This window comes from Pistacia vera, unplaced genomic scaffold, assembly GCF_008641045.1.
Source record: "Pistacia vera cultivar Batoury unplaced genomic scaffold, PisVer_v2 Contig820, whole genome shotgun sequence".
NCBI classification, from domain to species: Eukaryota; Viridiplantae; Streptophyta; class Magnoliopsida; order Sapindales; family Anacardiaceae; genus Pistacia; species Pistacia vera.
This window is the reverse complement of record NW_022196691.1, coordinates 780,779-796,010: the sequence shown is the minus strand read 5'-3', so window position 1 is coordinate 796,010 and position 15,232 is coordinate 780,779. Positions and strand designations below refer to the sequence as shown.

The 15,232-nt window shown below is 38.2% G+C and overlaps 1 pseudogene; it reads left to right on the top strand.

Moving 5' to 3' along the window:
• Positions 1-6,597, top strand: part of LOC116117701 — a 36,233-nt pseudogene extending 29,636 nt beyond the window's left edge.
• The last annotated feature ends 8,635 nt before the right edge of the window (positions 6,598-15,232 follow it).

Genomic DNA, 15,232 nt, shown 5'->3' with positions numbered 1-15,232 from the left:
ACAAAACTCCTATTTCCCTAGCAACCGTTTAGTGGCCATTCGCTGATGGAGACCAACAAAAACCAATCACATGTGGCAGCTGTCGTGGCTGGCGATCGGTGAGTGATGAGGGGTTGTGAAGGGTAAGGTTTTGTAGATGGCGGTGACAAGGGTGATTTTGGGTGGAAGAATCATCGGAAAAGGGCAAAAAATGTCGACGATGATGTTGGCTAACGTGCACCGGAGTTTTGTTAGGGGTGGCAATCTGCTAATGTACACCTCCTCTGTAAAATGACTAATTTACCCCTGAGCCATTATATCTAATCATTTTCCGTTACTTTAAGGGTGGGAATCTGAAATAAATGGAACTTGGGATACCAACCTGGGATTTCGTCAAACCTTGGGTGGGAATATGTCATTTACTTGTCGCTTTAAATATAACGATGACTGAAGTGCACGCGATTCGTTTAGTACATAATCAAGAAGTAATATCCTAGTTTCTATATATACTGAGCCCGTTACTTAAACAGAATTACACAGTTTTTCAGAAATACAATTTTCTTTGATGTTTTATTTTCTTCTTAATTTTCTTCTGATTAAAGAGTAAATTCTTAGAAATAATGGCTGCAAAGGAAGAGGGACCAGCGATCGGAATTGATCTAGGGACTACATACTCTTGCGTGGCAGTATGGAAGAATGACAGAGTTGAGATCATAACCAATGAGCAAGGCAACAGGACGACGCCGTCTTATGTGGCGTTTACCGATAAGGAACGTTTTATCGGTGAGCCTGCAAAGAACCAGGTTGACATGAATCCCTGTAACACCATTTACGGTAAGTATTTTTATACTTTCTGTGGTTTGATTTCATTAAATAGGTTTATTTTTGGCAAGGAAATGTACTTGAAATTGACCTTCACTTAGTTATAATGTTTATGTTAATCATTGTAGATGCAAAAAGGTTGATTGGAAGAAGATACAAAGATAAGTCAATCCAGAGAGATATGCAGTTATGGCCTTTCAAGGTCGTTGCTACCGATGATGGAAAGCCAGTGATTCTGATTAATGACAAAGGTGAAGAGAAGCAGTTGGCTCCTGAGTTTGTCTCTTCTATGGTACTTTCCAAGATGCGGCAGATTGCCGAAGATTATCATGGTACAATGGTGAAGAATGCAGTTATCACTGTTCCTGCTTATTTCAATGACTCCCAACGTCAAGCCACCAAGGTTGCTGGTGAAATAGCTGGACTAAATGTTATGAAAATCATCAATGAACCCACTGCTGCAGCCATTGCTTATGGTCTCGACAAGAAGGACTCCAGTTATGGGGAAAGAAATATATTGATTGTTGATCTTGGTGGTGGTACTTTTGATGTGTCTTTGCTTACCATTGATAATGATATCTTTAAAGTGAAGGCAACCGCTGGAGACACCCATCTTGGTGGTGGAGATTTTGATAACAACGTGGTAAATCACTTTGTAAAGGAGTTTAAGCGAAAGTACAAACAAGATATCAGTGGAAATCCTCGAGCTCTTCAAAGATTGAGAACTGCTTGTGAGAGGGCGAAGAGGACTCTTTCATTCACGACTGAGACTACTATTCAGATTGATTGTTTCTTTAATGGTATTGACTTCTATTCAAATATTAGTCGCGCCAAATTTGAGGAGCTCAATATGGATCTCTTCAGGAAGTGCCTGGAGCCGGTTGAGAAATGTTTGAATGATGCTGAGATGAATAAAATGAGTGTCCATGATGTAGTCCTTGTTGGTGGTTCTACAAGGATTCCGAAAGTGCAATATTATTTTCAACAAACATATATATGAGACTTATATTCTATTGTCTCATTTTCAAATATTATTTCATAACCCAACAATGGGTTGGTGGAGTAGTAAAGAACTGGGCTAAGGGGTTTGCTCTTCTATGGTCTCAAGTTCGAATCACAGAACAGTTGTTAATCTGTTAGTCATATAGACCACAGGGTTTGCTTGTTTCGAAAGTTGTTCAGGGTTAGGAGACTAGTCGAGATGAACGTAAGCTGACTCAGACACCTCTGGTAACAATATATATATATTATTTCATGACAAAATATGCCTGAATTTTCATTTTCTAAATCACATAATTTAAATCAACCATTTTTTTTTAAATATATTATTATTTCACAAAATACAAAACAAATTCGTTAAAGAAAACACCTAAATAAAAATCGTTATCAGTCATATTGTACGTTGTAAGTTGCTGAGAGGGTCACAACATTCTTGGTATAAAGAATATAAATTGTTAAAAGAGGAAAATGAGTTCATTTAAATGTCATTAGTTATTACATTCTTCAATACAAGGCAAGAATATGGTTAGACTTATTGTCAGGTTTGTCTAAAGTCGGAAAGAAAAATTGGTAATAAACATAAATTCATCCATGAGCTTCCATATTTGTGAGAAAAAATGCTTAGCTGTATAAAGGAAGAGGGACCGGTGATCTGATACAATTGAGGGAAACCTATTCATGGTGGGTGTCTGGGACCCGCAGAATGATTGGGTGGAGTCATAGCCAATGATCAGGGAAACAAGACGACAGCCGTCTTATGTGGCGTTCACCGAAGTCATTTCTGACATGACTGATGCAAAAGGTTGATTGGTAGGAGATTAGTGTGACCAAGTCCAGAGCGACATGAAGTTGGCCATTCAAAGTCATTTCTGGTGCAGATGAAAAGCCTATGGTTGTAGTTAACTACAAGGGCGAAGAGAAGCAATTGGTGCTGAGGAAATCTCTTCTATGGTGCTCACCAATATGCGTCAAATTGCTGAGGATTACCTTAGTTCAACATTGAAGAACACAGTTTACACTGTTCAGCTTACTTTAAGGAATCTCAACGTCAGGCCACCAAGCATGCTGGTGCAATTGATAGCCTCAATGTTATGCGGCATCAATGAGCCCACTGCTGCAGCCATGCTTATGGTCTTGACACAGAAGACCTCTAGTGCTGGTGAAAGCAACGTGTTGATTTTGACTGGGTGGTGGTACTTTTGATGTGCATGTCTCTGCTTACCATGCCGATGTATCTTTAAAGTGAAGGCCACCGCTGGAGACACTCATCTTGGTGGCCAGGATTTGTGTAACAGATTAGTGAATGAATCACTTTCACGATTTTAAGCGAAAGAACAAGATAATATTAGTGGTAATCCCAGAGCTCTTCAGAGATTGAAAACAACAATGAAATAATTTTTAAAATTTTCAGAGAATAGTTGAAAAATCAGTTAAAAGCTATCTTCATCTCTGTAGTCTATAGACTGCCGTAAATCAAACTAAACTCAAGTATCAAAAAGGGAATTATAATAAATGGATTGAAATCCTTCTATCTTCTAACCTTTTTAAATAGAATTGTCGTGATAGAAATCGGAAAATGCTTGGTCTAACTCTCAAAAATCACAAAGAGATCGATTATCAAATTAACTGAACCAAACCCAATTAATGACTATGCAGTCGAAGAGGTTTTTTCCTCCTTGGGAAATCTACTCGGTGCATGGTGTTCTACGATGGTTTAACATGTCGGTGGGTGATGCCGGGGGCGATGTAACCAAGCCAACAATTGTTGAGATTCAAGGAAATTTCACTGGAATTATAGAATTGTGACAGGAACTAGATCATTATCTGGTTTCTTAATTTAAAAAGCACAGAAAAACCTTCTCAATCTATTAGATCGCAACCGTCCGTTCCCCTCTAGTTAACGCCCGAATTCGTATAATACCAAAGGAACAACATAGAAAGACTCTCCCGAGTCCTGACATCTCTTTGACTCCACATATATAATAATAATAGGAGCCAATACTTGCACAGACCTTCATAGTGATTACTTGTTTTCTTATTTTCTCTGAAGTTCAAATTATTAATTAATAATTGCGAGAGAATGGCTGGAAAGGAGAGGGACCAGCCATCGGAATTGATTTAGGTACAACGTACTCGTGCGTCGGTTGTGGGAGAATGGTAGGGTGGAGATAACAGCCAATGTCAAGGAACAGGACGACCCCGTTCTACGTCGCCTTCGCTGAAAAGGAGCGTTTTTTGGAGACGCCGCAAAGAAACCAGGTGGCTATGAATCCCATGAACACCATTTTCGGTAAGCATTCTTTAGCTTTACTCTCTCTCAGGTTTCGCGTTCGGAATAGTGAGCACGTTAATCTTTTTTCAATTTTAAGATATTTGTTTTGAATCTACAACTGTGTAATACAGTATCATTGTAATTATATAAAGTGAACGGAAAAATAAAAACAGTTTTGATGCTTTTGAAAAATTGGGAGTAAAATAAAAACTTACGATCTATAAGCTTTCTCCAACTGATACAACAAGAAACTGTTCATACACTAGACTAATTTAGGAGCCAATTATCTACATGAATGAGCTTATTATCACTTCTTTCTAACTGGAAGTGTCCTACATGAGAGCTCTTCTATACCAAACAATAGGAGCCAAATATACTCTGAGATTCACTAATCCTGAAGTAGGAGCCTTTCCATACGTATAACATCTAGTAAAGTATACATATCTAATAGTGAAATACTAAATGAAGGAGCACTAACCTATTTACAGGCCATATAAGTCAGCCACCGGCTGGTTCGTGCAGGCCTTCCAATTTCCAGCTGTTTATGCTTTGCGCAAATGGTTCTATTGTCTGTTGGTGCTACAACTTTATTGGCTGAATCTTTGCCTCTTTGTTGCCTTTCTTCGCTCCAGGATCCTTGGGGAGAATTTTATGATTTACCTAGTTGAATTGTGTTGTGAATTTGCTGGCTTCACCAACTTCTGCTTCTTCCATTGGTTGATGAGTCTAGAATAAACCAAGAACTGCATCACTGGATGAACTTTGTTCTTTTTCTAATGATTGTCAGTCTTTCTGTGTTATGGGTGTGTATTAACTGGATATATTGTATATTGAGATGCCAAGAGGTTGACTGGTAGAGGTTTAGTGATGCCTCTGTCCAGAGAGATATCAAATTCTGGCCATTCAAAGTAATTGCTGGTACAGGTGACAGGCCAATTATTGCAGTTAACATATGGGTGAAGAGGAACGGTTGTCGCTGAGGAAATATCTTCAATGGTTCTCACTAAGATGCGTCAGATCGTGAGGATTACCATGGTTCAACTGTAAGAATGCAGTCATGACCGTTCCAGCTTACTTCAATGACTCTCAGCGTCAGGCCACCAAGGATGCCGGTGCCATTGCTGGCCTTATATATGCAAATCATCAGTGAGCGACTGCTGCAGCTATTGCATATGGTCTCGAAAGAAGGGCGCAAGTGATAATGAAAGCAACGTGTTTGATTTTGATCTGGGTGGTGGTACGTTCGATGTGTCTGCACCATTGCTGATGAATATTTAAAGTGAAGGCCACCACTGGAGACAATCATCTGGTGGCCAGGATTTTGATAACAGTTAGTGATCACTTTGTTCACGAATTTAAGCGAAAGAACAGAATAATATTAGTGGTAATCCCGGAGCTCTTCAGAGATTGAAAACGTTGTGAGAGGGCGAAAAGGACTCTCTCAGTCAATAGTCAGACTACATCGAGATTGATTCTTTGTATGAGGGTATTGATTTCTATTCAACGATTACTCGAGCAAAATTGAGGAGCTCACTTGGATCTCTTTAGGAAGTGTGTGAGCGGTTGAGAAATGCTTGACTGATGCTAACATGAGCAAGAATAGTGTCGACGATGTCGTTCTTGTTGGTGGTTCTACTAGAATTCCCAAGGTGCGGCAGATATTGCAAGACTTGTTCAACGGAAAGATTGCAAGAACATCAACTGGATGAGGCTGTTGCCTATGGTGCTGCAATTCAGGCTTCCATTTGAGTGGTCAGGCAATGAGAAGGTGCAGAATTTGGTTCTGTTGGATGTTATCCCTCTTTCTCTTGGTGTTGAAACCGCAGGTGGTGTCATGTCTGTTTGATACCAAGAAACACCACAATTCCCAACAGGAAGGAACGTGGGTACACGACGTCTCAGACAATCAAACACGTATCCTATCAGCATTTACGAAGGTGAAAGATTCGAAACTAGTGATAAAACTTGTTGGGCTGTTTCCAGCTCTGTGACTTACCCCCAGCTCCCATGGATGTCCCTCAGTTCATTGTTTGCTTTGATAGATGCTAATGGAATCTTGAATGTCTCAGCTGAGGAAAAGAGAACTGGCCGGAGGAATAAGATCTCAATCACCAACGACAGGGGTAGGTTGTAAAAAAATGAAATTGAAAAGTGATTAAGGAGGCCGACAAGTACAAGGCTAAAGATGAGGCCCACAAAAGAAGGGTGAGGCTAAGATGCCTGGATAATTATGCCTACAAAATGAGGAACACTTTCCAGGATTAGAAGATCGATTCCAAGCTTTCCCTTGCTAACAAGGAGAAAATTGGGATGCCATTGACCAGGCCATTGAATGGTTGGAAGGCAACCAGCTTTCTGAAGCACAGGAGTTCAAGGACAAGATGAAGGAACTTGAGAGCATCTACAATCACATTACTGTAAAGATTTATGAAGGTGCCAGAGCTCACATTACGGGTACGATTGAAAATTCTCAAGCATACCATTATCAGAAGTTCACACTAGTCACTGGACTAATCTCCAGCTGAAAACCACAAAAATACACATGCAGTGACTGCAAAATGCCAGGGTTCGGGTTAAGATACAGTTGTGAGCAATGTACCTTCAATCTTCACAAGCACTGCATGTTCACTACCCCGCTGCGCATCATGACTTCATTGGAAAACTCCATGGTAGCATGCCGAATTCTCCAATTTTTAACCTTATTGACCTAACTACTAATGCATATAGGGTGAGGAAGGGTCGATCCACAAGGAATGGTCCGATAAATAATCTATTCTAACCAATAACCACAATGAAAACAACAGAAAAATAAAATAAAATCATAAACAGTAAACATGACAACAGAATAATGAAAGGGGTTGCAAACAATGCAATCTAAAGTGAAACGAAATAATCTCCAATGGTAGAAATATCAGATTAAAAACACCAGTTCTCGGTTCAGATCCACCTAAACAGCATTGGACATGAACTAATCGTAATGTTATTCTTTCTTATAATTATGGGATATGACCCTAGGAAACAACAAGCTTGTTACCCGAATTTCCCCTTAATTGTCACCACTGAAATAAGCTCTTCAATTAGATCCTAACCCTTGACAAACCTGAATAAGCTCTCTAAGTTTAATTCAAGACAGCATTAAGAATTAGGAAAATAGATCAATCCAAGAACAATCACACAAGATCGGATTATTAAACTTAGGCTAGTTATTCAAGATGACAGACTAAAAACTTGTCTATAATCATTATCATCATGTGTTACTCATGAATAGAAAGAGGACAATTACGTATCACAATTCCTAATTCTAACAGATAAAATTCCGATTAAACAATTTAGGAGCCATTACTAAATCACACAAACAAAATTCATAAACAATTAAAACAGAATAACATAAACAATTCCAATAAGAATGAGATTAAGAACATGTTCTGAAGTTAAGTTACACCAATGACATAAATTCAAGTTTCAAAATCCCCTTGAACTGGAGAAGAAAGATCAGCCGCACATATTGACATAAAAGTAAAGAAACTAAGAAAAACTGCTATTTCTCGGTTAACAACACCTCATAAATAAATAACATTTTTTTTTTCTCAATTCTGCCCCAGGAATCACGAAAAGTACTTTCCTAGATATTTCCTAAACGTTAGACTTCCAAAACTGTCAAAATCTTATCAAAATGGAAAAAGAATTCATATCCAGCTTGCACCAGGATTCTCACAATGTAAAAGACTTTTATCGGTTGGTCACTTCATAAAGTTGTAGTCCTGGATGTGAAGATGAATTTGGGATTTTAAATCATCTGCTTTCGATATCTGAAGCTCTAGTTAGGCCCATTCGAAGACTCAATACTCAGCCAGGAAATCCTTCCATGAGTAGGATTCCAGGTCCGGTTTTGCAACAAACTAAGAGGGCCCAAACAAACTCGATTCTCGTCATAATACCTTCTTGGAAGGCTTGATTCGTCTATTTTACTTTTCCTGAAGAACACTTTACAATCGAGAGATCGACCATGAAAAACCTGAAAAATGCAGCCTGGTCAGAAAAACAAAAAATCTGGAATTTCCTAATCTTTCTCCATTATTTCATAAAGTCTATCCAAATATGTCAAACTTACAAAATAAACTCTAATCAACTCAACTAGGCATAAAAACATAACAAAATACATAATATGGAAGGAATAAAAAAATATATAAATTCCACTCTTATCACTCCACGTTCAAATTTTAACCACTTACAGCAGATAGCCATTGTAGAAATTGTTACATATATTGTGAGGCATGTGGTAAACCAATAGAAGGCTTTGTGTACCACTGTGAAGAGAATGGTTGTAACTTGCACTCATATTGTTCAACCTTCCAAGCAAGTTCCTCATCGAAGATGTTGAATTTATGCTTTGTGATAAGGGGTTATCAAAGTGCATTTTGTGCAACAAGAAAAAGCTTAAAGGTAGTGTTAAGGGAAATTCGGGATGGTCTTTGTGTCACACGCGAGGAGTATAATTTTCATGGGTATTGCACATAAAAATGTTGCAGGAGGCCTGGAAGATGGAGATTCAAGTGATAATAATGGTTGGTTCGGGAAACTAAAGCTACCTATCGAAGGTTACTTGAAACCAATGAAAGGAATGGCAACAAATATTTTAAATAGTGAAGATGTTCTAGAACTCCTTGTGAGTATTCTGTTGGGCGACCCGACATAACTCTTGCTTCTATCCTCGTCGAGCTATTTACAACTGATTAGCTTCCTGTCAAGCCTCCTCAATTTAAGTTTGATCATTATTAACGGAATGATTTATTATACAATAATGCTAAATGTATAATGAAATTTTACAAAGATTTTTATACAAAATGATGTGACAAAAATGAATAGAAAAGTAAATATAATTTAATATTTCATTCATTTCTGTTACATCACTTTGTATAGAATTCTTTATAAGATTTTTTTGTACGTGTAGTATTACTCTTTCTTTCTTCAATCTTTCATTCATTTCTATTATCATCACATTGTATACATATCTTTGTAAGAGGATTTAAATTAAAAAAATCATATCCTTAATATTAATACTTATATAATCTCATATTTAGGTTTTTATTTATAGGCCTATAGAATTTCATTTTATATATAAAAAAAAAAAAAATTGATTCTAGATTATTAGTAAAAAGAGTTTTAATTTTTTACTTTCAATTCTAGAAAAAAATCTATTTACTAGTTTCCAAAACATAAGTAAAGAAAAATTGGACATCAATAATCTAAAAATATCAGCCTTACCATTATAAAGATTTTGCTTTTTCTTTTATCATGTGCACACTAACACTTGATAAGATGTAATCTGAATTTTTTATATGCATTCATGATTTCACAACAAAAATAAGGGAATCTACCAACTTTAATCGAGGAAGAAAGTTTAATTTTCTTTTTTTATTATAAAGTTTCATAAACCCTTCAAAAATATCAACCAAGAGTAGTTTGCTAATTCTTTTCATCTTGCTGATCATGATAACATTTCTTACTTTCTCCTGTTAGTAATACGTATGGGAATATAAGTTTGAAAGTACAGTTGAGAAGCTAGATTACTCCTTACCACCACTCTTAATTTTGTGTTTTAGTTAGCGTTTTAAAACCCAGCTCGGCCCGATCGATTAACCATGACCCGGGAGCTTCACCAAGTCGGGTTAAGAATTTCCCTATTCACCTAAAACCCTAGAATTTGGGATGATGATTGTAGATGTAAAAATCTAAATTATGGAAATAGGATTAATCCGTGAGGTTGAGGCCACTGACAATCTGTTGGACCTGTACAAATGAAAACACAAGTGTGAAGCTACGAAAAACATCAATGTGGTGTTTACCGTAGGTACTTCGACGCCAAGTCAGCAAGGCTGAAGAAGAGATTTAATAAGAATTAAGGGAAATAAGGATTACCGGGGCTTTATCGGACACCAGGACTACGACGAAGGCATCAAGTTCTCAAGAGCAAGTAGGTAATTTTGAGTAATGGAGATTGAATATTCGAGTTGATCCCCTTATGAGAGAACATGTCTTTGTTTATATAGTGAACCATGAGTCCTACTTTGGGAGATAATCACTATTAGGAAAGAAATATGATTTCTGTTATTAGATTAAGTTTAGCAATTGAGTAAGATTTGGAATCTTAGTAGAAGAGGAAATAGATGGGATTCTGATTTCCTATTCATAGATGTTGTAGGCTAATGGGTTGAAACCCAATTAGCTAACTTATAGGATAGTCCAACTCATAGGTGAGCAGTTCACAAGGTAACTTTAAGCATAGGTCCAATCGGAATTAGGTTAGGCCTTGGGCCGTGATATATTTACTTTGTTATTGGGCCTCATCAAGCCTAAGACGATTTTTTGCCCACACAGTTAGCCCCCTACTTCTAAGTTAAAAGGTATTTAGCATAAAGAGTAGATTTAATTGAATAAGCGCAAGGATGACTTTGCTGGAGAATGGGAAGGGTTGCTTACTGAGTCAATTGAGTTTTTCCTCGGATGACTCGCGGGGGAGGGTTCGACGGCAAGGGTAAGGAGGTCGAGCTAATCGTAGGGCATTCGACTCAGGAAGATGACACAAGCATGCTGCTCTTGAATGTAGTTTTTTTTTTAATTTTTACTTTGGGTTTTGAACACTTTGACTATGTATTCGGATCAGCCCCTATGTGGACCTTAATAAATCTGATATTTTGTTGGGTTTTTTAGTCTTGTTGAGCTTTAAGTTCTTTTTTACAGTCACCTGGGTGCATCAGTGCGACTCCGACTGCGTATTGATGCAGTTAATACTTGTCAATAGTAACTGATTGATTCAATCGCTCTGGCTGAATCACTTTGCGTTGTCCAACTGACAAAATTTCTAAGTGAGGGGATTTCTAGTAGGTGGGACCTGTATACATGTGAACCAAGTCGGTGTGACCAACTCTTGTTTGAAACATTTAAGGGCTGTGTCGTAGTCATATGGTCTGCTTTTAGTTGAAAACATAAGAGGGGATATGACCTAGTCGGTGTGACCGACTTTGTAGTTGAAAACGTTTGAGGGCTATGTGGCCTAGTCGGCATGAGACTGGTAGTTAAATGTACCACATGAACCGAGTCGGCTTGACCAGCTTGGTAGTTGAAAACATGTGAGGGCAATGTGACGTAGTCGGCCTGACCGACTTTGTAGTTGAACGTAACATGAACCGAGTCAGCTTAACGACTTGGTAGTTGAAAACATGTGACGGCAATGTGACAGTCGGCGACAACCAACTTTGTAATGAACGTTATCACAGAACTGAGTCGGCATGACCAACGGTAGTTGAAAACATGTGAGGGCAATGTGGCCCAGTCGGCGTAACAACTTTGTGATTGAAAGTAACCGGGGTTGTGAGCCCAGTTGGTGTAACCGTCTTATTATGAACAATAATGTTTCCTGAATAATTCTTCTCATGGAGTTAGGAGGAGCATTAAGCCAATGGAGAAGTAAAATCATGGGATGCATGTTTTCAAGTAAGCTAATGAGAAAAAGTAAACTAAACTGAGTGCAAGTTAAGAGGTGAGATAATATGCATGGCAGATGGCGGCATGTGTAATAAACCAATGGTAATAAGCCAAATGAGAAAGAAAAAAACAAATGAGGGTGAATGCTTTCTTAGTGATTGGCACGCTGAGCAAAATGAAGTTTTAAGTAAAATGTACCAGAAAAAAATGGTGCACATGCCAAATGTGCCAAGTGGTTTGATTTTGGCAAGCCGTGTAGAACGATTTGGTCGTAGCAAAATCAAGGGCGACTGCTGTGAACTTAGCTTTTGTAGGGGAGATCCGAGCCGAATGACCATTGTGCATTTTAATTATGCATTGCAAATGATGGTCCCTTTTTTCATTATAACTATTTTCTCTTTCTTTTTCCCATTTTACACTCTACGAAAACCTCTTTCCCTTTTTGTTCTCCACTGAAAATCTTCAACTGTTATTCTTTCAGGCAAAATCTTCTATTTTTTTTTATTTCTTTCCTTTTGTCTCTATTTTCTCCGTTTAAGGACTCTAAGCGGTTTTGAGGAGATTTCTTAAGGCCACCTTTAATATCTGCCCTGCTTTAAGAGAAGTGTTTTGAAATTTTTTATTCTTGTGAAGAAGAAAAGTTTAGAGAAGAGTGGAGTTTTTGTAATTTGATTGAACTTGGTGAGGTTTGCTAATTTCAATGGGTTTAGAGGATTTCAGAGATGAGGATTTTGTTTTGAGGCTCAGGTGTTGGTGTAGGTGTTAGTGCCAAAGGTTTTGGTGGAGCTGGCGAGTTTACTAGTTTAGGTGGTCGGTGTCTGTTGGTGTTGCGGCTTTGATGGTGTGGCTTGGAGCTGGTGGCTTTGACAGTGTTGGTGTAGGTCTTTGGCGACTTTGATTGTTGTTGCACTAGAGTCGGTGGTTTGATGGTGTTGATGCCAGAGTTGGAGTTGGTGACAGTATCGAAGGTTGGCATCGAAGACGGTGTGCCAAAGGTTGGAGTTGGAACAGAGTGCCGAAGGGGAGTTGGGTGAACTTCTGGAAAAAGACGAAGTTCTGTAGTGGATAGTTTTACAAACGCTTGGCGGCATTGTTTTTTGAAAGAGGCTGAATGTGTTTCGTCTATTGAGTTTTTCATATTTTGGAGGAGAAGGCGAAGAAGAATCTGAGTGAAAGAGTCTTGGTGGGTTTTCTTATGATTTTTCCTTTCTTCTAGTGGATTTGGTGGGTTTTTCGTGGGTTCTCGATCTGAAGAGTAAGGAGGTGAGTTCTGTGCTTTTGAGATTTGGGTGGGTTTGGGGTGTGAAGAAAAAAGTTGATATTCCTATTAAAAAGGTGGTTGGAATGTGCCCACTTTGCAGAGCCAAATAACACTGTACTTTGTCCTTTATTGCTAAAAGAAAAAGGAGAGTCGTATGACCTTATATGACATGGGAGATTTGTTTTGATACTTTAAGTATTATCTACTCACCGAATAAATATAATATAAAACAAATTAAGATATGTCGAATAGATATAATAACATGTGAATAGATGAACAAACGAAAAAGTAAAGAAAAAATTTCTTATCGTGGATGGAACTTATGATTATGATGTCAGTTAAGGGAGTTTTGCTCCTCTCATGTTGCAAGTCGTTGTTGGCCGATATTGTCAGGGCCCACGATGGCGCCAAATTAGATGCAAAAAATCTACATTACGAAATGGTAGATCCGTGGGTTGAGCCACTGACAATCCGTTAGACCTACACATGAAGGACAAGCGTGAAGCTTGGAAAACACTGCGTGGTGTTTGCACGTAAGCACTCGACGCTCAAGTCAACAAGGCTGAAAGAGATTATTTAATAAGAAAAAGGATTACTAGAGTCTTGTCGAAGGCTAGGACCATGGCGAAAGTGTAGAATTCTCAGAGCAAGAACTTAGGAGCAAGTAGGTAATTTTGAGTAATGGAGATGAATATTCCATATTGATCCCCTTAGAGAGGGCAGTCTCTATTTATATAGTAAACAAGGATTGGAATCTTGTAGAACACTGAGTCCTACTTTGGAGATAATCACTATCAGGAAAGGAATAGGATTTCTTTCTTTCACAATTAAGTTACTAATTTGAGTAAGATTTGGAATCTTAATAGAAGAGGAAATAGAATGGATTTAATTTCCTATTTATGGACTTTGTAGGCTAATGGGCCGAAACCCAATTTAGCTTAACTTATAGGATAGCCAACTCATAAAGTGAGCATTCACAAGGTGACTTTAAGCTAAGTCCAATCGAAATTGGGTTAAAGCTTGGGCTGTGACATGTTTATTTGTTATTGGGCCTCGTCAGGCCCAAAACGATTTTTTGCCAACAATGATCGGGAACAATTGGAGGCTGGGTGTTGAGGCTTTTGAAAAGAAAGTGTGATGAGCAATGGTGCGATGGAGTTAATTTCAATGAGTGACTTGATCGAAATCGAAAAAAAAAAAAAAAAAAAAAGGCGGCCGCACTTTTGCCATGATTGGTGAGGCTAACGGGGTGGGGTGAGATGGAGTGGGTTGGTCGGAGGAAGAGAGGAGTATTTTTGGTGGGTGGGGAGGGTTGTCGACACCGACATCGATGAGATCTGACTTGGAATGTCAATGCTAGCGTCATTGAGATTTGGCCAAAATCGAACCGATTTCAACCAGATCTTGGGTAGACTTTCTAGGGAATGGGCTCAAGGGATTATTGGAATTGCATTTTGGGTGTCGTCATTGGCCGTTTTGTATTTAGGGTGTGTTTGCTAAATTTCAAACCTATAGAGACTTAACAAATTTTCAAGGGTGTAACTGTGATTTTGTCATCAGGTTTGACGGACCGATCATACAGTTAAAGGGTCAACCTGAGACCGCCTCGAGTTGGTTATTAAACATTGTTGTAGTACATCATCGGTTTTTTATTTGATGAAGTCGGCAACTCTCTAAAAAAAAAAAAAAAAAAACTCAAGTCAATTTCCATGCATTTGAGAGCAGGTTGAGACTGCACTTGATTAGTGTATGGTTTGTTCTTTGCATTGGTTTTCCTTTGAAATTAGCAAGATAGCCATGTAACTTGTAACAAATTTCTCGTTTATGCCCTTGCAGATGACAATACTCACATTCTATATACAGTTTTTTACCATTTTATTGGAATTGGATTCTGATTTTTGAGTATTTTGAGCATAGAGAGCATAGTTACTTCTGTATTGATATTGGCCCTTGGTAATACTTTCTGACTTTCATCTTGATTTACCACATAATAAGCTTGTTTCACAAAAGGTAAAGGTGTCATCAAAGAAATGAATTCTCACCATAGAATAAGAATCATTTAATCCCATTAAGAATTGCAATAGCTTATGTTGATTAACATGATCAAGATAAGCCCTAGCAGATGCACTATCTAGTGGTGGTAGACAACACAGAACTCAATTCATCCCGAGGGACTTAAGTTTATTGTAATAATTGCCAATGACATTGTACTTGAGTGAGATTAATCTCTCTTGTGAATCCATAAACCCTCGTTTCATTCACCTTATGATATTGTTCTTGTAGATCTTGCAGATCTGATGAGCACTAGTTGGTAGACGTTCCATTAAGAATCTCCTTGACACTGTGTTGAAAATCAGGCCAGAACCAGGGAGTTACATCTTTCCCACTAAGCACTAGAGTTGAATCTAACGAAG